This window comes from Vulpes lagopus, chromosome 1 (assembly GCF_018345385.1).
Source record: "Vulpes lagopus strain Blue_001 chromosome 1, ASM1834538v1, whole genome shotgun sequence".
Classification (NCBI taxonomy): Eukaryota; Metazoa; Chordata; class Mammalia; order Carnivora; family Canidae; genus Vulpes; species Vulpes lagopus.
The window spans coordinates 184,146,701-184,159,509 of record NC_054824.1 but is presented as its reverse complement, the minus strand read 5'-3'; the positions used below and the strand labels follow the sequence as shown (position 1 = coordinate 184,159,509).

At 46.7% G+C, this 12,809-nt stretch overlaps 1 long non-coding RNA gene across 1 annotated transcript; it reads right to left on the bottom strand.

The window, feature by feature from the left end:
- Positions 1-4,180: 4,180 nt before the first annotated feature.
- On the bottom strand, positions 4,181-12,116 carry LOC121496800. The gene is made up of 3 exons (XR_005989346.1): positions 11,518-12,116; positions 6,426-6,793; positions 4,181-5,928 (listed from the first exon to the last, which is right to left on the bottom strand). It is a non-coding gene; the product is annotated as an uncharacterized LOC121496800 (long non-coding RNA).
- Between the last annotated feature and the right edge of the window lie 693 nt (positions 12,117-12,809).

Below are 12,809 nucleotides of genomic sequence, written 5' to 3'. Positions count from 1 at the left end.
AGAATGCCCCAGAAGCGGGCTCCTGGTACAGAGCAGAGCAAAGATAAAATTCTCTCTTCTAATCAAGAGGACTTCTTAAGTCTTAACATCTGCTAATTCGGCCTGAGTCAAATGAATTTGTCAGTCACTTTACACTGCATTAGTGTAAAGTGCTGACATATCCTTGGGAATGTTACATATCTCTCCCATCCCGTATCTGTGTAAGTGGGAAACAGATCCAGCCTTCATTACAGTGTTACAAGATCTTCCGGACTCTGACTCTTATCCTCCAAAATATTGCCTTTTCTTGGACCCTGTTCCCCACTCCACCTCCACACCTAACACACCGCTTTGTGGTCTCTGCCGTTGGCTAAGCATGTGCTCTTTCTTCATCCAAGCTCTTTACCCAAATGTGTCCCCTCTAAATTCCTTCCTCTGGAGGTGTGTTTACCAGGGCACTAAAAACCCACCTTGGAGTTACAAATTTCCCACAAAAATCTGAAAACATTTGAGATCTCTATTTCACGCCCCCCCCAAACCAATGCACCTCCTTTTTTTTTTAATTTTTTATTTATTTATGATAGTCACAGAGAGAGAGAATGGCAGAGACACAGGCCGAGGGAGAAGCAGGCTCCATGCACCGGAAGCCCGATGTGGGATTCGATCCCGGGTCTCCAGGATCGCGCCCTGGGCCAAAGGCAGGCGCCAAACCGCTGCGCCACCCCGGGATCCCCAATGCACCTCCTTATATTCATAGAAGATTTTATGTAATAATGCAGAGTGTTGGCAACAGTGCAGGTCACCTGCAACTCTCATACGCTGTTGGAGTGGACACCGGTACATCCAGTTTTCAAAACAAAAGTTGAATATTTGAGCGCTCTATTACTCAGCAATCTGACTCCTAGGAACACACCCAAGAGAGATGAGTACATATATCCACCAAAAGACATTTAGAGGAATAGCAACTGTGTTCACAATAGCCCCAAACTAGAAATAATCCAAATGCCTACTGCAATGAGATGAAGGAGTCGTGGTATATTCATCCAATGGAATAATGTTTGGCAGTGCAAAGGGGTGAACTACTACCACATGCGACAACGTGGGTGGTTTTCACAGATATTGTGGTGGGCAAAATGGCCAGGCAGAGATGAAGAGTAGATACTGCGTGATTTAATTACGGGATGTTCAAGAACAGGCCAAAAAACCCAGTTCATATTGACGGAACTCAGCGTGCTGGTTACCGTGGGAGCCAGGGGATGCATGGTGACTGGGGTAGGGCCCAGAGAACTTTTGGAGGAGTTGGAAATGGTTTATATGCGCTGTATGTTGTGTACCTGGGTAAAAATTCGCTGAACTGTTCAATAAAAATTTGTGCGTTTTATTGTACGTGAAGTAGAACTCCATATGGAAGTTTAAAAAAGAAACTGCAAACCGACCGAAGCAAAAACACATTCTTCCAGGGATACTTCGAATCATCTTACATATGCACACCGCGCTTTGTGAAACACCGGCCCAGTTTAATACTGTCGCCTTATGGTTGGGGCAACTGAAATTCAGGGGAGGGGACATGCCGCCTTTAATCATACAGAGTTTTAACAGTAGAGCAGGGGACAGGGACCGCTGACAGGTCCTGACTCCCAGGCCTGAGTGTCTGACATAGTAAAAAATTGATTGAGCTGTACACTTTAGGTACTTTACTATAGATTTGTTAGATCTTCATTAAAAGAAATTCAACGAAAAAACAAAATATTTGGCAGGATGGGGTTTTTTTGTCTCCCTTTTGAATGCCAGTGGAAAGAGAGTCCTTAGCAAGACAATGGAGTCAGAGGCCTTATTAAGATATAATCAACCTATAAGTTATTGTTCTTCTGACTATACAAATTGTACATTTACAACTCATGCGATCCTCCTCTAGCTGTCTAGACAACCAAATAACCCTCCACATGCTGGTCATTAAGTAATAAATCATGTACCGGGAGCAGGTCCCTGTTGGGACTGTTTCACTGAACTTCCCTTACAGCACAGATGCATTAGGAGACAAGGCAGCCAGGACATTAAAGCTTAAAAAAAAATTAAATTGTCTTAAATTGAGTTTAACAAAAACAAAACTGATTACTAAATGTACCAAGAAAAAATTGTGAAGGCCAGGGATGTGATTTGGGGAAGAATGGCTGAGAGTAACCTGTTGTAATCACTGTACCCATCTTGGGCTGCTGTTCATATAAAAAGACAATTGCCTTTGGCAGAATCTACAGACATAAAACACTATCTCAAGTCCTGCTCCCTCTCCTCTCTCTTCACCGTGAGCATTACGCACTGCGACCCAAGCAGCAGGCTCACCCCTTCCTCCATCTCTAAGTTACAAACATGGCTTCATAAAAGAGCCTTTTGAGTATTAGAATTTTTGGCAGACTTCACCCATCCTAGACCTCAGTCTTTCATAAATGTACCCTGGTAGTAATGAATATATATTTTTTCCCTCAAAAAAGGAATAAAATGCGATCTATGCTTAGTAAAGAAAAACTTTAAACAGAGAAATTTACTTTTAGAATAAAATAAATTATGCATAGTCCTTCCCTTACTCCCCTGTGAAAAACAAACAATAAACATGAGTGCATATATTTGTTATTTCCTTGCCATCCATCCATCCATCCATCCATTGACTTAGATAGAAGAGTAGACATCTGTCATTTTGCCTGCTTGGTATCCCATTGGTCCTGATAGAGTTGATCACAGAGTCCCCCCTATAGAGAAGAGTGAATGACCAGGCTGGACAGTCAGAGTTAATTGCCACCATGGCCACAACGATTGGTTGATGGATCAACTTGTGACCCAAGCAAATCCAATTAGTCTTCCCTGATATTTGTCACATTTATGCACGTAGATAAGGTCACTTTTTCTTTGATGCCTACAGTCATGAAGATGTAGGCCCATGGTCATTAGCAGCATTTTTCCAATTGTGTGGAATGATCCTAAGAATAAAGCCAATTCATGTAGGAAAGCAGAGTCAGAGATGGAGAGAGTGACAGAGGCCTGGAGATATCCTTTGATCGTTTGTGCCTGAATGAAACTGGTTCAATACACGAACTCCCCACTTACGTGAACCAATACATTGCTGTTGTATTAGGTTGACCGGTATGAAATTGTCATTTTTCTAAGTCAAAACCAGTCCAGTATTAGTAACGTGACATGGATTAGCCCCATGATATGGGTTGGCTTATAATTTAAGCAAATTTGAGTTTGTATCTTGACCAATTCAGGTAATTTTTTTTTAAGATTTCATTTATTTATTTGCAAAAGACACACAGAGAGAGGCAGAGACACAGGCAGAGGGAGAAGCAGACTCCATGCAGGGAACCCAATGCAGGACTCGATCCCAGGACACCGGGATCACGCCCTGAGCTGAAGGCAGACGCTCAACCACTGAGACATCCAGGTAATTTTTTTTAAGTTTAACTTTCTATTTAGAGATAATTATAGATTAACAAGTAGTTAAAGAACTAACATACAAAACTTACCTATACTCATTACTCAGGTCCCCCCATTTGATAGCATCTTGTAAAACAATAATAGTGCAACGTCACAAACAGGATATTAACATTGATACAGTCAAGACACAGAACATTTCCGTCACCGCAAGGATGGTGTTGCCCTTTTGGAGTCATATTCACCTGCCGGCCACCAACACTCCCTCCTCCATACCTGGAAACCTCTTCATTCTTTCCCCCATTTCTATAATTTTGCCATTTTAAGAACGTTGTATAAATGGAATCATAAAGTATATAACCTTTTCGAATTGGCTTTTTAAATTCAACATAATTCCCTGAGATTCATCCAGGTTGTTGTGTGTATCGAGGGTTCATTCCTTCTTACTGCTGAGCAGTATTCCACGGTCTGGAGGTACCACAGTTGGTTAACCATTGACCCAGTGAAAAACATCTGGGCTGCTCCCAGTTTGGGGCTACTTTCAACAAAGATGCCATAAACATTTACGTATAGATTTTGTGAACCTAAGTCTTCATTTCTCTAGGTTAAATGTCCAGGAGTATAATTGTCTAGAGTCTCATGAGGGCTCTGGATTTAATTTTAAAAGAAACTGCCAGACTCTTTTCCAGAGAGCTGTAACATTTTACCTTCCCACCAGCAATGTATGAGCGACCCAATTTCTACACATCTTCACTGGCATTTGGTGTTGTCACTGTTTTTTTTTGTTTTTTTTTTTTTAATTTAGCCATTCTTACAGGTAAATAGAGATATTGCCTTGTGGTGTTAATTTGCATTTCCCAAATGGCTAGCAATGCTGAATATTTTTCCATGTTTTTATTTGCCTTCTGTGTGTTCTCTTCAGTGAAATGTCTCTCTATGTCTTTTGCCCATTTTCTGATTTTATTTTTTTTACTACTGAGTTTTGAAAGTTCTTTATATATTCTAGATCCTAATCCTTTGTCACACATGTGATTTGCAAATATTTTTCTCTTCATCCTGTCAACAGTCTTTAGCAGAGCAACTGTTTTTAATTTTTACAAAGTCTGACTTCTTTTTTTTTCTTTTATGGACTGTGCTTTCTGTCCAACTATCCAAATGTAAGAATGTTTTTGGTTAGACCTAGATTTTAATAATTCTCTCTTATGAACTTTTTCCTAAAAATTTTACAGATTTTCCTAAAAATTTACAGATTTCCTAAAAATTTTACATTTAAGCCCATGATCCACTTTTTAAAAGTAATCTCTATACCCAAAGGTGGGGCTTGAACTCATGACCCCGAGATCAAGAGTCAGATGCTCCACCAGCTAAGCCAGCCAGGTGCCCCGGTTCATGATCCATTTTGAGTAATTTTTTAATAAAGTGTGAGACTTTAGTCAAGATGCATTGTTTTGCTTATGGGTGTCCAGTTGTTTCAGCATCATTGGTTGACAAGGCTATCTTTCTTCCACTGAATTGCTTTGCAAACTTCCGTCAAAAATCAATGTGGGTCTATTCCTGGATTCTCTATTCTGTTCCACTGATCTATGTGTCTGTCACTCCACGGATACCACAGTCTTGACTGCTATGTTTTCAAAAATGTTGGCATATAGAAGATGATCAAGAAATGCTCCTTATTCATTCGCTCAACATGTACATGTATATATATTACTATTAATATAATTGCTAATTTTCTTCCTATTTAATTTTCAGCAACTTATCTAGAGGCCAAATTTTTAGCAACCCAAGGTTCTCTTAGCCCTAGAAACGACTATCATAAAATCTCTGCATTAAAAGAACCAAAAAGTGTGCCTACAGAATTTTATTCAGAGAAAAATGGATTCCTGATAGAATCTGATCTGTTAAAACTTGGAAAAAGTACCCAGAAGTCACTAGAGCAGCATTTCCCAAATTATGTCCCTTGTTACACTAGTCTGTAAAGTTGCTTCTCGAGGAAAAAAAAAAAAAAAAAGAGTTTCTGGCTAACACCATGGGGGACGTCCTATACACAGTAGTATTTTTTAAAAGAGACTCATAACAAGTATTATCATAGTGAAGCACCTAAAAAGTCGTGCAGTAAAATACATCCACATAACTTACTTTAAACTAAGGCTTCTCAAACTCCTTTACTCACAGAAACCACATTTCCCCACATACAGGAACATCCCATGAAATTATTCCTGGGAGTGTGATTCCCTGAGGTCTATTTTGAAAAACACTGGCACGGAGCATTCTCAGAAAGACCAGCGAGTGTCATATCTGGTGGAAATATCAGGGTCTTCTAAGCCGGCAGTTTTCAAAGCGTGGTCTGAGGACCATGTGGGCTCCCAAGGCTCAGGGCAATTGCAAGGTCAAGCTATTTTCCTCATCATCTTTTCCAGTCTCATTTTCTTCCAGGCATACAGGGAGGTTTCCCGGAGGCAGACGACAAGAGCTGGCACATAATTCACGACTGATTGAATGCAGATGTGAGAATCCAGCTGTCTTCTATTAAACCAAACATTAAGGAGATTAAGCAAAAAACAATACCATTCTTCTCACTTTTTGTTTTTTTTTTTAATACAGGGGATTTTTTTTACATCAAAAGATGTTTATGGACACGATGACTTTATTATTGTTATTTTAAAACAAATACATTGTTTTTAAAATTTCTCAGTTTTCGTTTTAATACTGATGGATAGGATCGCCTAACGCCCTTTGGGGTCCTCGGTAATATTAAGTGTAAAGGGGATATGAAAATAGGGGAAAACCCCTGTTTCCCCTTCTCTGCTCACACTCACACATCAACACTTCTGACGCCAGACGTGTGGGTTTTGCCCATGTCAAGCAGTCCCGTGACATCAGCTGGGCATCCCACAATTCAATTCAATTCAATTCTGACTGTATTCAGAACTAGTGCAGAGCCCACAGGTCGGGGCCTCAGTCCCACAAGACTGTCCCCCTCCCCCTAGTTCAGATGCCAGTTGCGAGTCACCTATTTTTACCTGTGCTTCCAACCGGCCAGCTGTAAATCGGGGTTCCCCTGGCCCCCTTCTTGGGTTCAATAATTTGCACTTTCATTCGTAGAGTAGTAGCACAGGACACGACTCAGGAACAGCCAGATGGCAGAGATGCGGAGGGCGAGGTGAGGAACGGGCGCAGTTTCCCGGTCTTCTCAGGCACATCTCCCTCCCAGTACCTCCATGTGTTCAGGAACTCAGAGGTTCTCTGAACCCTACACTTTGAGATTTTTATGGAGGCTTCGTCGTGCAGGCACGATCAATTATTAACTCATTCTCCAGCCCCTCTTCCCACTGCAGAAGATAGGGCATGAGGCCCAAAGTTCCAAACTTCTGATCCTGGCTTGGTCTTCCTTCAAAAAAAAAAAAAAAAAATTAAGACTTTATTTACTTATTTTGAGAGAGAGAGAATGAGAGAGCATGAGCGGAGTGAAGGACAGAGGGAGACTCGGGACTCAGTCCCAGGTCCTTGAGATCATGACCATGAGCCAAGGGCAGATGCTTAACCACGTGAGCCACCCAGGCGCTCCTGGCTTGGCCTTCCTAGTCATCAGCCCTCACCCAGGAGCCCAGGAAGAGTCACTTTATTAGAACAAAAGATGCTCCCATCAGCCAGGAATTCCCGAGGGTTTAGGAGTGTATGCCAGATATTGCTGTCATTCCGAAAATTAGAGGATTTTAGGAATTCTGTGTCAGGAACCATGGCAGAGACCAATATATAGATTTCTTTTTTTTTTTTTTTTTTTTAAGATTTTATTTATTTATTCATGAGAGACACACAGAGAGAGAGGCAGAGACACAGGCAGAGGGAGAAGCAGGCTCCATGCAGGGAGGCAACGTGGGACTCGATCCTGGGACTCTGGGATCACGCCCTGAGCCGAAGGCAGAGGCCCAACCACTGAGACCCCCGGGCATCCCCAATATATAAATTTCTTATTATTCCACAGGACGTGAGACCAAAAAAGATTTAGAGCCACCATTCCAAACAAATCCTCTTAGGGAGAAACTGAGGCCCTAGAGGGCTAGTGCTTGGACATGAGTGAGTTCAAACTGGAACCCAGATCTTATGACTTCTGGGCCCAGGGACTTACCTAAACCCCATCCTGCCTAATGTACTTTTGTGAGCTGATCAAACAGAACCCAAGGTACGTGATGTGGTTAAGAAAACTGAATCCCAGAGTGAACTGTTGTTCCCTACTTCTGCGGTGCCGGCAAGCCCGTAGCCGGGAGAGGACTCACAGTGGAAGAAGGTGAGCCAAGAAACACACAGCAGAGGGAAAGGCGCCACTTAGTGCAAGATCACACGCATAATGGTGCCTGATTAATAACTGCTGGTAGAAGGACGGACTGGCATAAAGCGGGTCCAGAATTTAAATTTTTAAATTTAAACGTGTGTACGTGTACTACATACGCGTGTGACTAGGCAACGTCTATGTCATGTATTACACTTTAGAGAGAATAATGCTTCCATTCGGAGTTGTATTCAATTAAATACAATCGTTCTTTGGCTAAGAGTCATCTTAGCCAGTCGGTTGTGGGAGAGCAGCCTGTCTGTGCAAAGGCCACTTTGGGGACCCAGATAAAAAAGAGTACACGTGTCCAGGCTGATGCCAAGCTGGGAGAGTCGACTCTATGCTGGGTACCCTCTGCCTTCAGCTCTGTGCCCCCTGATGCCTGAAAAATCCTGCTGTGGTCAGAGACAGCGGACATACCCAGGGTATCTGAGGATGGTGCCCACATCATCTCAAGGACATCCCTGGGCCCCTGACCCGCCATCTACGGGTAGAGTGATGACTTCCTATTAGGTAGGTCAAGGGCTTGCCTGTACTGCAAATCACTGTCCCTTAGAGCCTGTTACAAGTATCTGAATTCTAGCCCTTGAGCTTCACTCTCTGCTTAGGTTGGATGATGCTTTCGTTGTAGCTATTCCCTGGTGGGACTAGAGCACGGGTGCCGGCGCATGAATTAGGCAGTTAATCATTTCGTGGGAGCTTGAGCTAAAAGGCACTGGACAGATAAGCTTTGCTGGGGCATAGAGAAAGAGCAGGGGCAGCGACGTCAGGGATAGCAGGCACCGTTTGGGGGTGATGACAAGTCCCTCCTCAGGAGAACCAAGCATCCCCAGGAGGACCCCAGACCTTCAGCTCTGGCACAGATACAAGACCTGGCCTTTTCAGGCCAACTGCTATTAGGGTTGTTGGGGTAAAGGCAGGCACCAGAGAGGGAATCCAAGGGTCTGGGCTGTGGTCTAAGTCCCAGAGCTTCAAATCTGGGAGTGGAGAGCAAGATGCAGGATGGATAGTCCCAGGAGGAGGCAGCAGGAAGCTCAGAGCTCCATTCAGCCTCCTCTGCTGGAGGCAGCACATTCCTGAGGTTGCCTGGTCCTAGCCCTGTGGGAACCCCAAGCCAGGGCCCTGGGGTCATTCCCTGGCTCACATGGATCCTCTGCTGTCATGAAGTTCTGGCCCTGGTTTATCTTTCTGCCCTCCCTTCCCATCCACTTGCCCTGTTTGAGCCAAACTTAACCATTTGCTCCTCCCCTACATGTATGTTCCCGGTACCATCTCTTTGCTCTTCCTACTCCCCCTCCCCTTGGAATGTTCTTCCCCACTGTCAACCTGCTCCTGAATTCTGTTCCAAATCTTGACCACCCTCCTGGCTGTATTAGTTTTCTATTCATTTCTATTGCAACGAATTACCATGAATTTGGTGGCTTCAAACAACACAGATTTATTATCTCACAGTTCTGTAGGTCAGAAGTCCACACACCTGTCACTGAATTAAAATGAAGTTCCTTCTGGAGGCTCTGGGGCAGGGGCAAGGGGGGCGAGATTCTGATCCTTGCCCTTCCCAGCTTCTGGACGTTGCCCTCATTCCTTGGCTCGTGGCCCCTGCTGTCTTCAATTCCTCTGACCCTGCTTCCATTGTCACGTCTCTATCTCTCATCACAACCAGAAAAGGCTTCCCTTTTTTAAGGGCTCGTTCTAATTAGATTTGGCTCATCTGAATAATCCAGGCTACTTTCCCCATCCCCACGAACTTCATTTAACTACATCTGTAAAATCCCTTTTGCCATGGAAGGTAATCTATTCACAGGTTCTAGGGATTAGGATGTGGACGTTTTGGGCAGGGCCACTCTTCTGCCTACCACCCTGCGCCAGCTCAAGTAGCCCCCACTAACTTCCAAGCCTCTTCGCTACCATTCTGGGCTCCTCTGGCCCTTGGTCTAGGTTTCCCAGCAGCCCTGCAGATCTTCCCCACCGTACCTGGAATTGTCATTACTTGTTGATTTGTCATTTTCCTGTAATACGCTTCGAGGTCCGTGAGAGCAGGGACGGGGTCGGTCTTGTTTACTGACACATCCCTGGCAACTAGCACACTGCCTGGCATATAGTGCCCAAAAACATTCTGAGGGGGGACAACTCTTCTAGGACACATCACTTTCTATTTGAAGTTACATCCCCCAACCATATGATTTCTACACTTCTTGAAAGCAGGGTTCACATGCGGCTTGTCTGTTGTGTCCTCTGGGGCATCTTGACAGTGCTTGGCACATTTGGTGGAATTGAATTGAATAAATAGGTTCAGACTCATCTCAACAGTCTGGTTCTTAGTCACAGGGCACAGGCAGGAAGCGTGCGAATGGGTCAACGAGAGCTCCCCGGGAAAAGTTTCTGGGAAAGAAGCCCTCGGGGCAGAGGTTTGGAAAGAAATGAAGGGTAATGTTTCTAGCAGCAATGTCCACAATAGCCACACTGTGGAAGGAGCCTCGGTGCCCATCGAAAGATGATGGATAGAGAAGCTGTGGTCTATGTTTACAATGGAATATTCCTCTGCCTTTTGAAATGACAAATACCCACCATGTGCTTCGACGTGGATGGACCTGGAGGGTATGATGCTTCAGTCAATCGGAGAAGGACAAACATTATATGGTCTCATTCATTTGGGGGATATAAAAAATAGTGAAAGGGAATAAAGGGGAAAGAAGAGAAAATGAGTGAAAATATCAGTGAGGGAGACAGGACATGAGAGATTCCTAACTCGGGGAAACGAACTAGGGGTGGTGGAAGGGGAGGTGGGCGGGGGTGGGGGTGACTGTGTGGCGGCACTGAGGGGGGCACTTGACGGGATGAGCACTGGGTGTTATTCTATATGTTGGCAAATTGAACACCAATTAAAAAAAAGAAAGAAAAAAAGAAATGAAGGGTAAGAATTGGCAGGGCTGAGGGGGTGAGGACATCCTATGGGAGGACTGGTGTGAGCAAAGTCAAACACAGGAAAGACGGCTGGTGGGGAGTAACCAGAGAAGAGACGGAGTAGGGGAGGGTGAAAATGGTGACCAGGGCTCGGATGCCGGGTGGCGTGTCTGGATCTGAGGCGACAGGGTGCTACCAGGGACTACCGAGCAAGGAGCAACGTGCTGAAAACAGGGTTGGAGGAAGACGGGATGGAAGCAGGAGCACAGCGGAAGGGAGCATATTTCAGGGAGCAGGGTGCTGGCTGTGGCAGGATACAGGGGGGGGGGATGATAGCTGCCCCCCGGGGACACCTAGACAGACTAGATGTGGAGACAGGAGATGCGGAATCAAAGATAATTGGACACCAGAATCTGGGGCCTGAGAGAAGCAGGATGATGAAGGCCTGGCTTCCATCAGATGAGCAAAACAGTGAATTTAGCATTGGGCACCTTTCGTGTTGGGTGTCAGAAGGGCACGCCTTGGAGGTGACAGGCTCGGCTCCATTGCTTTCATCGCCACCTCCACATAAGAGAGAAATTGGGAGTCAGAGGGTATTTTTCCAGTGTCTGAAGTGTCCTTTCTACCCCCATGTGGCAGGCCTCCTGTCCCTGCCTCCTGTCCCTACTCACCGAAGCAGACACTCTGACCCCAGAATGACCTACCATCTCCATCTACAGATCCCTCGCCCTCCTTGGGCTAGTCACGTTCCCGGTGCTTTGCCAACATGGACTCATTACACCCTCATCACAACCCTGAGAGTAGGTGATATCAGCCCCATTTTATGGATACGGAAACCGAAGCTCCCTTAGAGGATAAGCCAAGCACCCGAATCCTCACACCTAGGAAGGGGGGAACCGGGATCCGTGCTGTAGTCGTTGAGCCATGACTTCGTCACACCATTGTGCCTCTTGCCGGCTGTCCGATGAGGTTTAACTCAATTCTCCCCAGTTCTGTTTAGCAGACATTTCCCAAGCACCCACAGAGGGTAGGGTGGTCAGCCAGGGGGTGAGAATTAAGGAGGCATCAGACCTGGTAGGAGAAACAAATGCAAAGGCCTCCCCACCAGGAGCCTGCCAGGCCCACGGTGCCGGGAGGGGCTTGGTTCTGCCTGCTGCAGCCAGAGCGGGGCTATCCAGTGGGCGCCGTATCAAGCTGCTCCCAGGAATCCCAAAACTTCAAAGTTGAAAGGGACCTTAGTGGCCTACCAACTAATTTTACAGATAAGGAAACTGAGGCCCAGAAAGGGGAGGTGGCTTTTCCAGAGTAACATACCTGCTTAGCGGCAAAGCCAGGCCCAAAGCCCAGGTGTCCTCCCTGTGGCCCTGGTGCCCTGCACTCAGGTGGCTCCTGTTCCCTTCAGGGCTGGCAAGCCGTTCCCCTCTGCTCCTGGCAGCCGACTTCCCTCTGTGCTCCCCAACCTTCTGCTCCCCACGCCCCATCCTGGCCTTGCACACCCTCCGTGCTCCCCAACCTTCCACTCCCCACGCCCCATCCTGGCCTTGCACACCCTCCGTGCTCCCCAACCTTCCGCTCCCCACGCCCCATCCTGGCCTTGCACACCCTCCGTGCTCCCCAACCTTCCACTCCCCACGCCCCATCCTGGCCTTGCACACCCTCCGTGCTCCCCAACCTTCCGCTCCCCACGCCCCATCCTGGCCTTGCACACCCTCCGTGCTCCCCAGCCTTCCGCTCCCCACGCCCCATCCTGGCCTTGCACACCCTCCGTGCTCCCCAACCTTCCGCTCCCCACGCCCCATCCTGGCCTTGCACACCCTCCGTGCTCCCCAGCCTTCCGCTCCCCACGCCCCATCCTGGCCTTGCACACCCTCCGTGCTCCCCAACCTTCCACTCCCCACGCCCCATCCTGGCCTTGCACACCCTCCGTGCTCCCCAGCCTTCCGCTCCCCACGCCCCATCCTGGCCTTGCACACCCTCCGTGCTCCCCAACCTTCCGCTCCCCACGCCCCATCCTGGCCTTGCACACCCTCCGTGCTCCCCAACCTTCCGCTCCCCACGCCCCATCCTGGCCTTGCACACCCTCCGTGCTCCCCAACCTTCCGCTCCCCACGCCCCATCCTGGCCTTGCACACCCTCCGTGCTCCCCAACCTTCCGCTCCCCACGCCCCATCCT